At 45.6% G+C, this 18,678-nt stretch overlaps 1 protein-coding gene across 1 annotated transcript in view; it reads left to right on the top strand.

Annotated features, from left to right (window-relative positions):
- LOC147666406 (uncharacterized) overlaps positions 1 to 18,678 on the top strand; it is a 51,434-nt gene that overhangs the window by 23,573 nt on the left and 9,183 nt on the right. The gene's annotated exons all lie outside the window — the stretch shown is intronic.

The following is an 18,678-nucleotide window of genomic DNA, read 5'->3' as shown; positions in this document are numbered from 1 at the left end:
CAGTTTCGTCGTCTACCCTTTGGGTTGGCGTCTGCCGCCGCTGTTTTCCAGCGTATCATGTCTGAAATGTTTGAGGAACTCTCTAATGTTGTCGTCTTCCAGGATGACATCCTTATCTTCACTCAAACTGAACACGAACACAACTTAGTCATTGACCAAGTTTTCAACATCTTGGAAAAAAGAGGTGTAATCCTACAAAAGAGTAAATGTGTATTCAAAACCAGGGAGGTAGAATACCTTGGCCATACCATTTCTGAATGTGGTATTAAGCCCAGGCCAGGTCTAGTCAAGAGTATCATTGAGGCCCCTGCCCCCTCTAACAAAGAACAGCTTCTGTCCTTTCTCGGCCTCTGTGAGTTCTACTCCAAATTCATGAGAGACTACGCCAAGACCACTGAATGTTTTAGACTTCTACTCAAAAAAGGTGCCACCTTCAGCTGGTCTGATGAGTGTGAAAAAGGTTTCCAGCTCATCAAAGAACATATCACTAAAGCTCTTGCTCTTCAACCTTTCAATGGGAACAGAGAAACTTTTGTCACCGTTGACGCCTGTGAATATGGCCTAGGAGCTGTTCTCTCACAATTGGCCTATTGTAAAGAATTTACTGTGGGGTTTGCCTCCAGGACTCTCCGTCCTGTCGAGCGAAAATATTCTGTTATTGAAAAGGAACTGCTGGCCTGTGCTTGGAGTGTTGAAAAGTTTAAATCTTATTTATGGGGCAGACCATTTGTTCTTCAAACCGATCATCGACCTCTCGTCGACATTCTATCCGGCAGAAACGTCAAGCGCACAACCGCACGGTTGGCTAGAGACTCCACCATACTGTTAGAATTCAACTTCAAAGTTATCTACATTCCTGGGGGCAAGAACAAACGTGCTGACTGTCTTTCCAGGTTACCCATACAAGAACCTAACGAAAATGAGTGGGAAACTGAGATTGAAGAGTGTTTTGTGGCCAACATTTCACAAATTTCCATTTCTTTCGCTGAGAATGATTGGGTTAATGCTGTTGAGAATGATGCTGTACTTAGGGACGTTGTCTCCTTCATTCAGAAAGGTTGGCCCAAGGAAAAATCTCTCTCTCCTGAACTCCAGATTTATTGGAAAATCAATTCCGAACTTTCCTTGGAAAGTGGCAAAATTGTTAGGGGCAATAAATTTATCCCTCCCTCTGTTTATCGGGAAAAGATTATTGCCGATGCTCATTCTGGTCATCTAGGTGCCACCATTACTAAAAGAAATGTCAGATCGAATTTCTGGTGGCCAAGAATGGACAATCAAATTGTGGATGCTGTCAAACTTTGCCCACGCTGTAACACCAGCGATAAAGTCCTTATTTTGGAAGGTGTTTGTGATTCTGTCGTTCCCCCACCCAACAGGGCTTGGCAAAAAATTGGCCTGGACTTTCTGGGTCCATTCCATGTTCTTCCCAACACCTCCAAGTACTTCTTGGTCCTCGTCGATCACCTCTCTAGGTGGGTCGAGGTTGAACCTATCAATGTTCCCAATTCAAAGAGTGTTATTGATTGTCTGACCAAAATTTTCCTGAGGGAGGGTTGTCCGGAAGAAATTCTCACCGACAATGGGGTTCAGTTTATCTCTAAGGAAATGAGTGTTTTCTTGAATAATTGTTGTATCAAACATACCAGAACTCCCTTGTATCACCCTCAGAGCAATGGCAAAACCGAGAGGTTCAATAGAGTTATTGTTGAATGTGTGCAGGCCGCCTTCAAATCCAATAGCTGTATTTTTCAAGCTGTAAAAGATCTTGTATGGTCTTATAGAATTTCTCCACATGTTGCTACAGGTTTTTCCCCTTTTGAATTGATGAGAGGAAGGAAAGCCTCTTCTCAAGCCCTTCCCTTTTGGATGGTCAAAAGTCTCCACAAAGGTTGTGATTTGGAAGTGGCATGGGATTGTGCCAACAAAAAATCTTCCAACTCTCTGCCTTGTGACGTGCGACATTGCAAGAGGTCTTTCCACAATATTCATGCTGGTGATTGGGTCAGGATCAAAAATCCTGTCACTGTTAAGAAAGGTTTTTCCAAGTTTCTTGATTCCCAACAAGTTGTGGAGGTTCGCAAAAATGCTGTCAAATTGTCTAATGGTAATTGGTGGAGCACTTCTCGTGTTGCCAGAGATCCCTCTCGTGCTTCACGTGCAACTGTTCCTACCCCCAATGTCCCAATTGACAATGGTTTTAGGAAAAGCTCAAGGTTGACTGTTAGACCTAACAGATTTCGTGACTATATTTGATTCATCATTCATTCTTGTTTCATCTTGTTTTTCTTTTAGAAAGGGGGGAGGTGTGTGGTGATCTGTATTATGCAATACTTGTTGGAACTTCATGATGTCACCTGTGGGTTCTTCATGTACTGTGCATTCTCCTCCAATGTTCTCTGTTTGGCAGTTGCAGCTGCCCTGTCTCCTCTTCATGCTGGACGGCTCTCTTTTCCTGAATAAATCTCCTACTACAGCTCCTGCCTCCGCCTCATCTTTACATCACATTCAGAATGTTCAGAATGTTCAGTCGAATGCTCAAGGGGATTAGAATCTTGAAAGAAATCATTTTCACACATGACACTACGTACATTACCTCTTCTACCTCTCATGCAGACCCTTGAAAAATGACCATTTTTCCCTCAAATTTTACTTTACTTGGAGATTTTAATGTTCATTTTGATAGTCTTTCGGACCCCACGGCTCTAGAGATGATGTCGAGTTTAGCCGCCATCCAATTAGAGCAATTAGTTCCCTATCCAACGCATGAAAAATGTCATCTATAACACCCAATCTTTAGTAACTGCGATCAACTCAAAGTGGGCACTATCAGCTGCCTACCATGGTCGGACCACTTTTTGATAGCCTTCACTTGGACCACAAGTAAACCTCCACCATCCATGTTCACATCCTGGAAAATCCGAAAGTGGTCCAAACTCTCCGAAGACAGTTGGACGAAGGTCCTTAGTACCACTAGACCTCTACTCTCCCATGACCCATCGCTAATAATAACGAATACAATAACTGGATCACCTCCTCATTAGATTTGATTCTTCCTTCGTACTTATCTGGGTCAAAGAGACTGAGTAAATCAGCACCGTGGTACACAGAAGAACTTAGGGATAAAAAGCGCTCCTGCAAAAGATTTGAGAGGAGATGGCGCATGACCTATGACCCCACTGATAAAGCCACTTACAGGGATGCTATTAGGAACTATAAACTTGCAATAAAAACCTCAGAAGCAGCCTATTATAATGATAAAATAATAATGGCTGAATCTAAGTCCAAAGAAATATATCGGATAGTTAATTCTTTGACAACCCCCCCCCCCCCCCCCCCCCCCGCTCGCGGCAGACAACAGTAACTCCTCTTCTAGATGCAACGAGCTGGTGGACTTTTTCTTTCAGAAAGTTAATAAAATTTACCTCTCCTTTCCAGACCAAGTCATTGAACTACCGCCCCCCCCCCCATGCTCTGATTCGGCCCTGGATATAGTAATTCCCCCTCAAAATAAGATAGATTCTTTCCCCTTGTTGAATTTGGAAACTCTGGAGTCTCTAGCACAACAAATAAAAACTGGTTCTCCGTGCGACCCTGCTCCTCCGGGCCCACTGGTGTTGGTTCTCCCTACTCTCATGGAGTTGTTGAACTCCTCCATTCTGAGTGGGACGGTACCTGTGGCATGGAAGCATGCAATGGTACGGGCCTTGCTGAAAAAACCTGCCCTTGACCCAGCTAACCCCAGTAACTACCGCTCGATCTCTCTGCTCCCATGGGCAACTAAGATCTTGGAGAAGCACATTAATACCATCTTGACGAAGTTCCTCGAGGAAAATCATCTCCTCGATGCTTCCCAGATGGGCTTTCGCCCCAAACATGGGACAGAGACTGCTATATTGGCTGTGACAGAGGAGGCGAGGCGGATCTTGGATCGGGGGGGGGGGCGGGGGGATCAGTGGCAGTGATCCTCCTCCATCTGAGTGCCGCTTTTGATACGGTACCTCATAAAATTCTGATGAACCGTCTCGCCGACCTAGGAGTGTCCGGAGAAGCCCTGGTTTGGTTCAAGTCTTTTCTAACTGATAGAACGTTCCAGGTCTTTGACTGCACATCCGTCTCGTCGAGCAGGCCTCTGGGGTGTGGAGTTCCTCAGGGTTCGTCACCGAGCCCTACGCTCTTCAATGCATATATGAGGCCGCTGGCTGGGATTGTTCGTCCGCATGGTATTAACATCATTTCCTATGCGGACGACACCCAGCTGGGGGTTTCCCTTGTGCAGAAGAGTGGCCTCCAGTCACCACCAAATCTAGCAGTGTGTCTGGAGGAGGTGAGGAGCTGGTGAGGTGAGGAGCTCAATGACGACAAGACCGAGCTCATGCTCTTGGGCACGGCAGCCCCTTCCACTTTGGGGCTGTTATGGCCCGTGAGCATGAGTGCGGTCCCTGCCCCCAGATATAAAATCAAAAGTCTGGGGGTATGGCTAGACAAGTCGCTGAACTTCAATATACAGGCTACCAAGGTGGCGGCCATCTGCTTTGGCCTCCTTAGGGTGATATAAAAAATCTTTCCCCTTCTTCCGTTTGAGGCCAGGCAGATACTTATACAGGGCCTCGTTCAATCTCGCCTGGATTTTAGTAACGCCCTTTATCTTGGAGCACCGGACTACACCCTACAAAAACTTCAGCGCACTCAAAATTGTGCGGCTCGTGCATTACTTGGAGTCCCACGAAGAACTTCAATAAAAGCTGGGCTAAGAACATTGCACTGGCTGCCAGTCAGGGACAGAGTAAAGTTTAAATCTCTGTGCGTTGCTCATCAGGCTCTCTGGAAAATGGGCCCAGAAATCAATCGTTCCCTGATCTCCCCTCATTTGCCCAATAAAGTGCTTCGCTCCTCGTCTGCATTTCTGGCTAAGACTCCTAGAATCTTCAGAGCCAGAGCAGGAGGCCGTTCCTTTTCTTATAATGTATCAAAGCTATGGAACACCCTCCCTCTGCACATGAGAAACAGCCCTAATCTATCCAGCTTCCGGAAGCAGCTTAAAACTTTTTTGTTTCAGTAACTAGAACCCTTGCTTTTTCATCTGATGGCACTCTTTTAGTCTTAGCGCCTGGACGCCTGAGGGCAGCTGTAGCGCTTTACAAATCTTATTTTCATTTTCATTTCATTTTAAAAGTGACATTTCTGCAATGGTGAAAATAAAGGTGCGTACACTATTACACAGCATTTATTATTTTCCTCTCACACCATGCATGGCATATAAATTATCTACCATGGGGGGAGATGTCTCCTAAAGGTGGGGGGGAGTTCCTACTATAACTATGTAAGGCAGAAAGCACACACACTTTGCACTGGTAACCAGCGCCAAAGTGGCCAACATCCTGAACCCACCAATTCCATCATAGCGAAAGTGCTAGGGGAAAGGCAAAATAAATTGGGATGACCAAGCAGGGCCAAGTCCAACAGGTTAGTTCCAGCAATCGAGAAGAATATCCTCCTGTCAAAATCAAGGCCTATTTATAATTCTTGGTTTGTGGATTTAGCACTTTATTTTAAAATAATTAGGAAAGTAGCAATTTAGTGAAAATGCAATAAAAGGAGGGGTTGCAAAGTCTGATTTGCTTGCCTGAAAATGAATTATTTTTAATACCCCAAACAGCTGTTTCAAAGCTTTTCCTGTTGAGCGAAGAGAAAATAAAATGTGAAGATCCATTTTTTTTAAGTAACTTTTTTTAGTCAATGCTGCCCAGCATTAGTAAAGACTATTGGTCCAAACAGCAATGCCTATTGTCTGTGCCAACGCTTGTTTTAATTAGGCTCTGGATCCGCGGATCTCTACAGATTCACGCGGGGGTGCGCGCTGAGCGGCGTGGTGGATCCTCCTGCGGCAAAAATACAATGTTTTTGGGCAATTTCCTTCCCAAGAGGGGCCCCCCACAGACCCCTACATTAGTCCCATGGGGTCAGGATACCTCTATCCTGATCCCTCATATCCTATTTACACTTTATTGCCCCACCCCGAAACCCATATCCCAATTCACAAAATGGCGGCTGCAACTTTTTGCTAAGGTTCCAGCCAGACAATCGCAGCATTGCTGTTGGCGCGTGGATCCGCTCCCAAGATATACATAAATCTTTTTTCTTAAAGAACTCCAAAACTACTCAACACGTTTACACCAAATTAGAAAGAACTCTTCCTGGACCAAGATCTAGATTTCTGCCAAATGTGGTGTAATTCCGTTCAGCGGTTTGGGCTGTAGTCCTGTTGAAAATCCTATGGGAATTTGCATGGGGAAAAAGTGTTTTGGGACCACCCCTCCCCAGTCACCTTTTCTTGGTCCCTGCTTGACGAATCACCCCGAACCTATCTCTCTCATTCTCTCTGTCTTAGTTAGGTGTCGAAACAAGGTAAAAAGGAACGAAAAACAAACCTGAAGTTCGCCAGGTATAATTTACTGAGCTAACTATTATCTGTGCCCCCACCATACTCTGCTTATACCGTCACATATTACATCAATCATGATATGTTAAATTACATCATTGATGAGATCACTTTTGAGCTCTCAAACAGCATTACTGATGACATCACTGATGACATCATAGTCATATGCAGCATAACGTTACTCAATGTACATGTGGAAGTCAATAGCATGAAAATAGTGTAAGCCCAGGAGACAAGTGTAAATACGAATTTTAAAAACTTTATTGTGCATGCTTTTCAAATCACTAAAGTTCAGATGGAAGAATTACTCCATGGTGAAAAAGGTAACAGCTGAGTGCACCTGAAGTGGATTACAGAGGTATATTTGAAAGTAGGTTGTGGCTTTAAGCCCATTCAAAAGAAAATCTGTGAAAAAGGCCAAAGTCGCTGTTGACAATTTATTAACAATCTGGATTTCTGGCCAAAGTTAAGTAGTTGTGATACAGTGGTCCAGAGACATTTTATAAGCTGTGCATATTTATTTGTAGAACTTAACTAAAGATTTTCAGGCATTACAGATTATTGAATAATATAAAATGTAGGGGTGTCCCACTTAGAGGAGTTTTATCTCATTCTAGTGCTGTAGGCTTGACCCTAAGGTTGCAGCTGTGATGCCCACCTCCAGAACGTGTGCAGTGTATTTGACTAATCTACTTAGCGTTGAGCCCATGGAGCCCTACAGAAGCAAACGTATACTTGTCAACCTCTGGACTTAAAATTTGGATCAATCCGAAGTCTTTTAGTTGATGATAGAAAATTGTCAAGCATGTTGAATTACTTAATGTCAACACACTCAATGGTACGGTGTCATAATGTCTGTATGGTGTCATCAGTGATGTCATCCCTATTGTCAGATGTGATGTAATATATGAGGTCATAAGCAGTGCATGGCGGGGGCTCAAGTTCTAGTTTGGGTTGTAGTTGGTAAATATTAGTGTTTTGGTTATTTAACATTCGTTTTTGTAGTATTTCAACACCTAACTATAATGTTACTTTTAACCTTAAGTCAAACGGGACTTAAGTTATTAGTGATACAAAAACAATCTTCCTATGGAAACTCAGACCTAACTAGAACTACTGCCACTGCGCTGTGTGTGTGCAGACTCGTAACTCGTATTTACTCAACTCCCCACAAAAGAGGTCCAAGCCAGTACTCCTGGATGCCTAATTTGTGTTCAGCAAGTGTCGTAGTGATGCGTTGTGGCTTAACAACAAGCCTTTGTCTACCTCAAGTGAAGTGCCCTAATCTCCATAGATCTGCATCTTTTGGTCCGCGATAAACAATCAATACTCATTGCTACTCCTTTTCACATCATCAATCACAATCATTTTTAGGATGCATTTGTTTTGTGCACCAATGCACCATACTGAAAACAGGTTCATTATAATCATCTTTGTTCATTGATAGAGTGTTTAGAGCTTTACATTCATTTTCATGGTATTCGGTATCAGCTTTGGTTCTGTCATTACTTAACATAGAAATGGGACTTAAACTCGACCTGTCACAAATGTATAATTAAATTATCATTTCTATAGCATCCAGCAGTTTGTTACTACTATGGAAATGCATGTGGGTCCATCAGATTATGTCATTCTTTTGTGGTGGATCATAATGTGTCCAAGCAATAGAGCCTGCCCCTTAACAGCTTAGCAAACTAGAGGAGAGGGATTGAAATGAGAACTATGGCAGCAAGTATCGCAATGTATTATTCGATGCTCTGTTCCATTGCAGAAGAGTAGAACCCTATCTATGAATATATCGCTTGGGACTCGACAGTGAGGGTATAATTATACAATGCAAGTCATTGCGGTAATACCAGAGCGAGAACCCCAGTGGGCACATGATTTCCTACAATCCCATATTGGCCACGTGTACACAGTATTCATACTGGATCAGATCCTCTGATATATTCGGTTTCACAGACCCAGTGGGCTCTTTTAATAAAAGCAGGCATCGCTCAATTAATCCGGAGTTTGTATAGTGCAGCTCTTCACCCCTGAGGGTCTTAAGGCGCTGAGCGGAGGGGGGGGGGCTTCTGATCCCTCTGGGCGTGGAGGTTCCGTTGAAAAGCCGGGTCCTGAAGTCCTTCCTGAATTGGAGCAGCGACAGGGATTGCCTGAGGTAGGAGACGGCTCTTCCTCTGGCTTTGGTCTTGTGGATCCGTGGGACGGTGGCCAGGGCAGGGTGAACGGAGTGAAGTCGTCTGGCGGGTATGTGTAATGTTAGACTGTGGTTCAGGTATGCTGGTCCTATGTCGTGGAGAGCTTTGTAGGCATGTGTGAGGGGCTTGAAGGGGATTCTCTTGATGATTGGTAGCTAGTGGCGTTGTCTGAGGTGCTGATATATGGCTGCAGCAGGGGATGTCTAGGACCAGTCTGGCTGTGGCGTTTTGGACGTTCTGTATTTTCGTGAACTGTTTCTAGGTGACGCCTACGTACAGTGCATTACCGTAGTCAAGTCTGCTGGTGATGAGTGCATGTGTGACTGTCTTTCTAGGTTCTATGGGGATCCAGCTGAATGTCGTTTGAAGCAGGATGAGGATACAGCGTTGATATGGTGGTTCTTTGTGAGCGAGGAATCGAGTATGATGCCGAGGTTGTGTGCATAGTCTGTAGGGGTGGGAGGGGTTCCTAGTGCGACGGACCACCAGGAGTCGTCCCAGGCTGAGGGGCGGGTCACAGGATGAGTACTTCGGTCTTGTCTGAGTTGAGCTTGAGGCAGCTGTCTTTCATCCAGGTAGCAACGACCTTCGTTCCGCTATGAAAGTTGAATCAGGCGGCTGTAGATTCGTTGGTGAGGGAGAGGATCAGCTGGATTGGTTGTTGGCTTAGGAGACGATGTTGAGTCTGTGGTTTCTGACGATGGCCGTGAGGGGGGGCGATGTAGACGTTGAAGAGGGTGGGGTTCAGGGAGGAGCCCTGGGGCATTCCACGGCTGATCTTTGTAGGTTCTGAGAGGAACAGGATACTCTGACACTCTGTGTTCGGCCGGTCAGGAAGGAGTGGATACAGTCCTGTGCCTTGTCGTTGATACCGGACTGTTCCCATTGGGCGCAGGGTCAAGACTAATTTGCGTATGGCTGGGTCCAAACTGAAATGGCATGGTGAGCAAAAACTATGGATTTAGGCCCAGATTTCTGAACTGGGGTGAATGTATGACTTTGTTATGGATTCTGTCCATCAATTGTTCTTTTTGCATTTGTCTTTTTGGATTTGCCCAGACGTGGGTCCCGTGCTCTCCATGCCACTGGAGTCAAGCTATCCTGGCTGACGAGGGGTGAAACCCCGAAACCAGTCCTAGGATGCTTGTTTCCAGTCCAGGGAGGACCTGGCCTGGCAGTTTGGGCTGGACTGTTCCCATTGGGCGCAGGGTCAAGGCTGATTTGCATATGGCTGGGTCCAAACTGGAATCGCATGGTGAGCAAAAAAACGATGGATTTAAGGCCCAGATCTCTGAACTAGGGTGAATGTATGACATTGTTCTGCATTCTGTCCATCAATTGTTCTTTCTGCATTTGTCGTGGATACCAGCGTCCTGAAATCTTTTGATTAGGTGCGGTGGGAGATGTTGTCGAAGGTGGCCGAGAGGTCCAGTAGGATGAGGGTGGTGGTTTCGCCCCAGTCGCGGAGGGAGCGGATGTCGTCGATGGCAGCGAGGAGTCCGGTCTCGGTGCTATAATTGCTTTGGAAGCCGGATTGGGAGTTGTTCAGGACATAGTTTGCTTCAATGAACTTGGAGAGTTGGGCATTGATGGCCTTTTGATGACCTTGGCAAGGGGGGGACTAGGGAGATAGGTCTGAGGTACTTGATGTCAGGTTCCGCTGTGATGTATCCCCAGGATTGTACCGATGCTATAAAGGGGCCCACCTCTAGATCATCCCAAGTCTGACACTGTTAGTACACAGACTGTTAAGGAGATCAAGCGGGGGAAAATAGAAGGTCCGGAGGGGAACTGCTGGGCTGCTGGAACCGGAAATCTGAAATATACAAAGCACGGAATAAGTGGTGTTGGGTTACTAGATTGAACCACAACTAACTATGTTACTCTTTCCTCACCTGTATAATCATTCAGGAATGCTGAGATATAAGAGGTAAGGAAATGGATAACTCCTCATCCCCCAAGGTTACTGTAATGAGAAATAACAACCTCTAAGTATCGAAATACCCCCACCACACAGTATCTCTTCTTGGTATGTTTTAACTAGAATATACACCTACCCCTGAAGGGAGAAGGAATACCAAACGATCCTCTGGAAACCGAAGACCACCAATTCTATACCTCTAGACTCCTTAAGTAATGTTATTGTATGCAATAGCTTGTGCATTCCTTCATGCACGAAGTAATGTCTTATAGGTGTACATACTTCTGTCACCTGGAGTGTCGCTAACACATTTGGTTCCCTCCACAAAGTATTTGAAAACGAAAGTTCTAACAAACAAATAATATCAGCAGCTCAGGACAAAAGGAAGATCCAATAGTACAATTCTTTTCCCCACCATAAGGATCCACAATAGTCAGGAAGAAAAATCTGGTAAGTAGTCACTACTAGCGTTCAATACTTTCACAGATTCACAAAGTAATATTTCAATAGGGTGCAGGGAAATGAACAGGACACCGGAACCCTGAACTCAGTAAGAACCACCTGGAACCAAGAAATATGACGACCTGAAAACAGACGGCGTACGATGTAGGCGCTTCTTAAGCCCCAGCCAAAAATCCACTGGACTCCCGACTCACATACCCTCGATGTAAGCCCCACTCGTACCTGTAGCTAGGCGCTTCCTAAGCCTCTGCCAAGATATCCAAAGGTAAGCGTTCCTACCCTTGGGACTGAACAAACCAGTCAATCCAGGTAGGCGCTTCCTAAGCCTCTGCCAAGTAATCCAACGTGCAGTGTAATTCACCGATCCTCCAGACAAGAACTAACTTTCACAAGAACAAATAATCGGCAGCGCGTTCTGCCTGAATGCACGCTAAATGCCTTTTTTCCCCGCCCCAAGGATCATGGGATTTGTAGTTTCTAGTCCCTTGAGCGCGTATTTGGGCAGTCAGTGTTTACCAGTGGTCGGGGAAACGTGACACTTGAGGTCTGTTGGGTCGACAGACGGCTTCTTCAGCAGGGGTTGATCTTGGCATGTTTTCAGGCAGCAGGGAAGGTGGCAGTTTTGATGGAGCAGCTGATGATGCTGCGACTGCTCAATGTAAGATGTGGTACGGGAAAGGATCCGGTGGGGCTCTGGAGTGGATGCTCTTTATGGTCTTGAGTGTGTCATCTGTGGTGAGTGGAGTCCAGTTGAGCATGATATGTTGGGGTAAGACCTTGTTGTGTGCGGTGGTGGCAGGCGTTGTAGCAGGGTCTTGGGTGTCAAAGCTGTCGTAGATCTGCCTCATCTTATGGTGGAAGAATGTGCTGAGTTTGTTGCAGAGGTCGTAGGGAGGGTGAGAAGTCTATGGTCTCGCTGTTGGGCCTAGCGAACTCCTTGACAATGGCAAAGACTTCTGTGCTGTTCTGTGCGTAGGCGTTGATTCTGTCTTTGATGGCCGTTTTTTTGTGGTTTTAAGGAGAAGGTGGTGTGCGTTGACAGCGGTTTTGAAGGTTGCTTGGGTTTCTGGGATTTTGTTGTTCCTCTATCTCTTATTGAGTTGTCTGCTGGTACGTTTGGACTTGTGGAGGGCTGAAGTGAACCAGATGACTTTCTTGAAGTTTTGCCTGCCTGGTGTCTTCTTGAGGGGTGCTGGTGTGTCGGCTCAGTTGGAGATCCATTGGTGAAGGTTGTGTGCTGCAATGTTGGCGTCTGCTGGTGGTGTGGTCATGCTGAGAAAGTTGACGAGAAGTTATTTGGTGGCCTTGTTCCAGCTACAACATATGGGGCAGAGTGGGGGGAGGGTGGTGGTGAACGGTGGTAATGGCTACGTGCACACAGTGCAGGTTGGTCCAGAGGAGTTCGGTGGTGTGGCTGTAGGTGATGTTCTCGCTGACGGAGAAGACGAGGACTAGCGTGTGTCTGGTTGTATTGATCAATGTGGTGACTAGCTGATTGAGTCCAATATTGGCGAGGTTCTCCAGTCAGGAGTCGGTATTTTGGTCACTGGGGTTGTCCAAGTGGAAGTTGAGGTCTCCGAGTAGGATGTAATCGGTGGATGGTAGAGCCTGGGGTGGGATGAGGTCTTTGATGGCATCACTGAAGGGTGGAGGCTGGGGGTCTTGTAGACTAGGACGCCACAGAGTGTGGTGTTGGGGTTGCTCTGGATCTGGAAGGGGAGGTGTTCCATGGTAGTCGTTGAGTCATTCGAGTAAGTGGTCAGTTGGTGGGTGTTCTTGAGGATGATGGCTTTGCCTTCTCCTGGTCGGTCGACGCTGTATTTGCGTGTGATTTTGTAGCCGCAGGGGATCGCGGAAGTATCACTGATTTTAAGTCCAACTTCTGCCGCCTTCTTGGTGGGCATTTTCAATCCAGTATGATTGTGAGGTATACCCCCTTACCCTAAATAGAGCACTGAGAAATGTAAAGAAATTCTTTATTTTTAATCTTGCATGGAAATGGTGGCTTTTTTTAACATGTGTTCCAGAGATTGTCAGTAGTGGGAAAGTGTGCAGATTCGACATCAGTAAGCATCCTATGTGCCCGTGTAATTTCTCATCTTTATTCAGGCCCTTCACTTCCTTGATACCCAACTCTGAATAATATCTTAAATCCATTCTTTTCAATTTCTTCTCTTGATCACCTCCTCTGATATAAGGCCAAAGAAACCGAGCGCGTCTACAATGATATCATGGCATTCTACAAAATCTCCAGACACTGGTGAATTTAAGCCCGGGTGTTTGATGCCTCTCATGTGCTCCATCACTTGCCAATGAGGAACATCAAGTTTGCCACATATTGTTTTCTGTGTGTGCATTCTTTCACGTATATATACACAGAAATCTGTGCTACAGGTTATGAATTGATTGCTTTCCTTCTTGTTCTGCAGAATAACCTCCTTTATTTTGACACCAGATTTGCAAGCCATACGTTTACCTCATTTTCTGAAACCTTTAAGGTTAGATGGACCCTTTCTCTCATTGGATTATCTATATAGCTATGGACTTGTTGGTCATTTAAGGATAGGGCTTTACGATACGTGATGGAGCGATGTGAGGTAATATCGTGTCCAATCACCTGATCAGCTTTTAATATTTTCCAATGTTTAGAATTTGTCTTGCTGCTCTGTACCTCGTATTGTTTGTAGTGATGAACCTTACGGTAATATCAGGTCTCTCCTTTGGTGTCTCTGATTTGAAAGTAGTTTATTCATGTTCTGGGTTCTCGCTTGGCTGCTGGCCGCTTACTTTTTTCTTCCTTCTCATACACTTCTTGGCTTTCCCTTTTTCGACGGGTCCGTAGCATTTCACCATAGGGGATACTTTCTATCAGTTTCTGTGGATGCACGCTATTCTCAATGCCCTGCTTTTTCCTTTCTATGTAGGCTTTTGACCATGTGTGCTTCTCTAGCTCAGTATGGATAGCCAGGTCATTTATAGATTTATTTCTGATCTAATGAGTGAATTTTAGGTTGAGATCAGTTTTTGTCTCTGGATTAATCTTTTAGACATTTCCCTACTTCCGTCCCACAGCAGGGAAAGGTCATCTATATCCCTGATCCAAATCAGCGCATGGTTTGTCATGTTTTCATGTTGTGATGTCCAGACCACCTGTTATGTGCCCGGGTTAAGCCCATGTAGTGAAGAAGCTCATTTCATATATTGTCCTATTTTTTACAGGAACATTTCTGCTGTGACCTTTTAGAAATATTTCCATGCACAACAATGTTGGATTTGTTTCTCTGAAACTACTTTGTTTACACATCTAGCTTCGCACAACATTATCACGATGCCTCGAACACCATGTACAAGGCCTCTTGCCGCGCTATGCTCAAATGTCGTATCTTCATCCACAGGGTGACAGGGCTATCTACATATCTAGTACATAGACTGATCTATACGTACATCACAAAGATGCTTTCTATTATAAATAATGAGCATCCCAATAGATTAGTAGAGGAGGCGCTACAGCTGACGACGTTGAGGGTCAGTGCAGGCTGAGACTTCACTATGCAGACGTTTGGCATCTCCGTGAGGGGGAGTTCAGTTTATAACCAATACGAGGCCTGCATTCTTTCCTGTCAGGTAATGGGGTGGGATCGTCTCTTAGTGGGGATTCTTGGCTTCCCACCCACACACACTCTAGGTACACGCAGAGTAGGAAGTGCATAGTAGGAGTCTGCCTGATTACTGCCTTGCTTATATGCCTGCATATATACACTGTTTTAGCATCCATGATAGAACTATATCTACTATTTACGTGCTTGTAATCACTGTCAGCTGCTTCGGACTACTGATTATTGCAGCTTATGTATTCTATACAAGAATAACGTTGGTTCAATAAATATATTGAAAACGTCCCACTGTGTATTCTCTGTATATTTTTCTGAGAGCAAGTAAGCTTGAGTGACTGAGCGAAAGGTTCTGTTCTGTTTCCTCGATCCCTGAGGGGTCAGGGTTGTCACGTTCTGAGGTTGCCAGAAACCATTGGCTTCCTGGTAAGGTTAGGGAGTCTTATGGTGGCACTGTGAGCTAGCTGGTCTCTAGGCCAACTCATCCTGCGGAGGTGCCCGGAGCCAGCGAAGGCAACTCATACAAAGTTTATATTGTCCAATAAACGCGCAGGTCCTACGGATTAGTGGGAACTACACAACACACCTGTTCCTTCCACCAGACCACAAATACATTTGCATAGCTCGGAGAGCAGGCGCTCATTGCTGTTCCTGAGATTTGTCTGTAATATCTATCTTTGAATATGAAAATATTGTTATTTAGGCAAAAGTCATGGTCCTAAGCATCCATGTATAGTCATGTGGAGATATTTGTCTTTTGCAAAAAGCGTGTTCTTATGCTCTTAGACCTTGCGTATGTTGTATGCATAATTATCAAGATCACATCCTAGGTAATTGTCAAATATGATTGTCTCCTGTGTATATCTTTTGTAGAAAATTCTCTCTATCTATACAATATGATGGGAGGCTCTCCACAAGAATCAGCAATACATGGTTTTAGTTTATTGCTGTGTTTTCCAGTGAGCGATTGTTGGAGGGCACTATACGCCCGCTTGTTCTTGCATACATTTGTTAGAAGGTAAAAGCATGGTAGAGTAGAGGGTAGTGTTTTACACAAATGAAAATGTTGCCATTCCCATTTCACAACAATCCGTATTTAATAATTATTGAAAAGCCTTTTGTTCATAATTGCAAACAATCATTAAAACCACATTTTTGCCCCTTATCGGATGACATTGGTACTTATGTTGTCATTACGGAATGTGTTAATGGCCTCCCTTTGTCCATTACTCAAGTTGGATCTGATTCTTCCCTTCTTGCCTTGACTGGTGAACAATTTATTTGAACAAGTCTTTGGCGACCAAGTCACTAAAGACATCCAGATTATCATGAGGCATTGAGGAGTTATATGTAGCGTGGTTTTTGAAGCGAGTTAGGCTTCCCTGATCTATCTGTGCCTCATTTCCAAGCCGCGCTTCCCGCTATTTCGTAGCACATATATTTCTATTATCCAGACCAGCCAATGTCATGAAGTATCAGCGTCTCTTGAACACAAGTCATGTTTTCTGAATTGGGCTCCCCTATTCTCATGCATTGGCTTGGGTCTGATTTTATGTTGATATCTTAGAAACGGAAATATGTCAATTCTACATGAACTGCAATGTAAGTCCCTACTGGGGCAGAAATATAAACCAAGGTTCTGGATATTTAGTTCATCCATTGTCAGTTAATGTTGTGATGATTTAATAATCATATCTCGCCTTGCTCTATCACCTTTCTCTTCCTATGGGGTTTTATCTTTTTGTCTTCCATTTGCTCTATCCGGTCTTTCTCTTCCTCTGTTTGTGCCTCTTGCTTTTGTTTTCCTTTTTTATGATATTCCATTGTCCGTCCTTGTCTGCCAAGTCGTTTTTTTCTAGGTAGTTGCTAGCAGAGTCATCTGAGTCACCTTCTGAGCTTGATTCCTCTGTCAGAAGCTCATGTTGTCTATGTGTCAATCAAATTTTGACTGCTCTCCTTACTTATTCGTATCATCTTACAATGTTAAAGACTCTTCCAGGACAGTAGTCTTGCTTTTCCCTTTAAAATTTCCTCTTTTGTAGCCTTTACCTCTTCCTTATCACTTGTTCATCATTCTCGTTGTCCTTAAGTTCAGCTCTTATTTTCAAGTGCAATAAATGTGAGGTTGGAGAACTCCATCGGACTGCAGACTTAGAACTGTGTAGGAAGGTGGATATCTGACTATGGTTACCCCCAAACTTTTTGCCTGGTGTTTAGCTGGTTTTTGACTTAGTTGGCCTGGGATCCTGCTATTCAGGGCCCCAGGCTGATTGCTCTCTCCTTAAAATGGACTCCATGTACCTTAGGTGCATAACACAATTGGAATTGGTTCACCTTATAGGCCCCTGTAACAGTGTACCATAGGTACCCAGGGCATAGGTGTAGCCAAGGCCTGCCAGGGGCTGCAGCATGTATTGTGCCACCCCTGGCCTGGCCTCCATATTTGACACAACTGGCTGATCACTCAGCTGGGGTAAGTTGGTGTAATCACCTCTTACTTAGGTACAGTATGTCTGTGCCTAACCCTAAACTGGACACATATGTTCCTATCAGCCACTCCTATGGAAGGCCTCGTCAATCCTGGAGGCAGAGTGCTTGGAAATATGTGAGATGGTGCTCTGGCATGAGCTGAGCCTGTCTGCAGCTGTCGGGAACAACTCCCTAAGCTGTTCCGGGATATTGCCATACCATATACTCTTAAGTGCATTATAATCCTCGCGGTTAAATGCTATCTTTGGTTTGGCTTTATCAAAACATGTCGAGTAAGGTGTCATACGAATTGGAATACTATCCCCTCGCCAATTCTGGCGACGGGGATAGCATTCCACCCTTCTAGAGGGACACGACATGTGTGTAGCCTTAACCCCGGTTAAAGTTAAACAGAGCCTCAGCTTCACAAAATGGACGCTGCCACCACAGACACAAGTCTGGCCTCCTGCTGCTGACCGAAACTCGGCAGATGGTGGCCTGGACAAAGGGTTTCCTGCCTTGGGAGGTGCGAGCACCACCCCAGACAGGATTTTGTGTATTAGGTAGGACAGGGCTGAAAAGAATCAGACATGCCCGGGGCACACAAGGTGTCCCCGTGCATAGGCCAGTCCAAACCGGTTCTGGGGCCTTCCAGCCCCAGTCCTGGCGCGGAGCTGGACAAAGGAAAGGGGGTGTAACCGCCCCCTTCCTGGTTCCTCCCAGAGGAGGGACCTAGTAGGTGATCCACCCCCAGTTTGGGAATAAGAGGGGGAGCAGTGCCATTGCACAGCAGATCATCCCAAAATCAACTTAAAACTAAGAAGAAGACTGGACTGCGACATTCTGCTGCACAGAAGACTGAAGAAGAATCTCCCTTGTGGCCAAGGAGTGACCACCCTGTGAACACAGGTACCAACCAGCGACTCGACGTCTGCTTTGCCGCTGCCTCCCGCCGGAGACCGAGCCCAGAGCCCGACAAGAACCAGACTCCCAGACCTCTCAGAGCCCGATCCACAGTCCCTGCGAAGAAGGGACCCGTGGAGGCACCGAGTGACGTGGGACCGGACCTCTTGGAAGACACTCGACAAGCTGACTGCGCAGCTTCTGAGGTATCCTCGACGTTGTGCTTTGGGGATTGAGAACCCCCACCACCGAGCAGCCCTTGCACCGAAGATCAGCCCTCCAGCATCTCCACGATCTGCGTGGGGCCCTTTTGCATTGTGCCACTCGACGCGCCATCCCGGCCACTAGCCACGCGGCCAGCGGCCATCTTGGCGACGAACCCGAAGATTTAAACAGCAGGTCTGGTTGCTCCAGACCTACCCAAGCTCCTGTGAAAAGGAGCACCCGCTCTGACCTTGCTGGTCCGAGTGAACAGCATCTTTCAACTTCTGCATGGCTTGCATTTGCCAAGGCCTGTTTGCTCCGATCAGGTCGCCGACACCGCCAACAGCGAGAAGCCTACGTGGGACAGCTCGTGACCGATTCCTGGACGTCCTCGACCCCGGGTATCCACGTGGCTGCAGAAAGAAGCTACCCGACAACGCCTGTTTGCACCCGACATCGCCTGGT

Source organism: Lissotriton vulgaris, unplaced genomic scaffold, assembly GCF_964263255.1.
Source record: "Lissotriton vulgaris unplaced genomic scaffold, aLisVul1.2 SCAFFOLD_3581, whole genome shotgun sequence".
Lineage (NCBI taxonomy): Eukaryota > Metazoa > Chordata > Amphibia > Caudata > Salamandridae > Lissotriton > Lissotriton vulgaris.
Note: the sequence above shows the minus strand (reverse complement) of the source record. Positions and strands in the feature narration are given on the sequence as shown.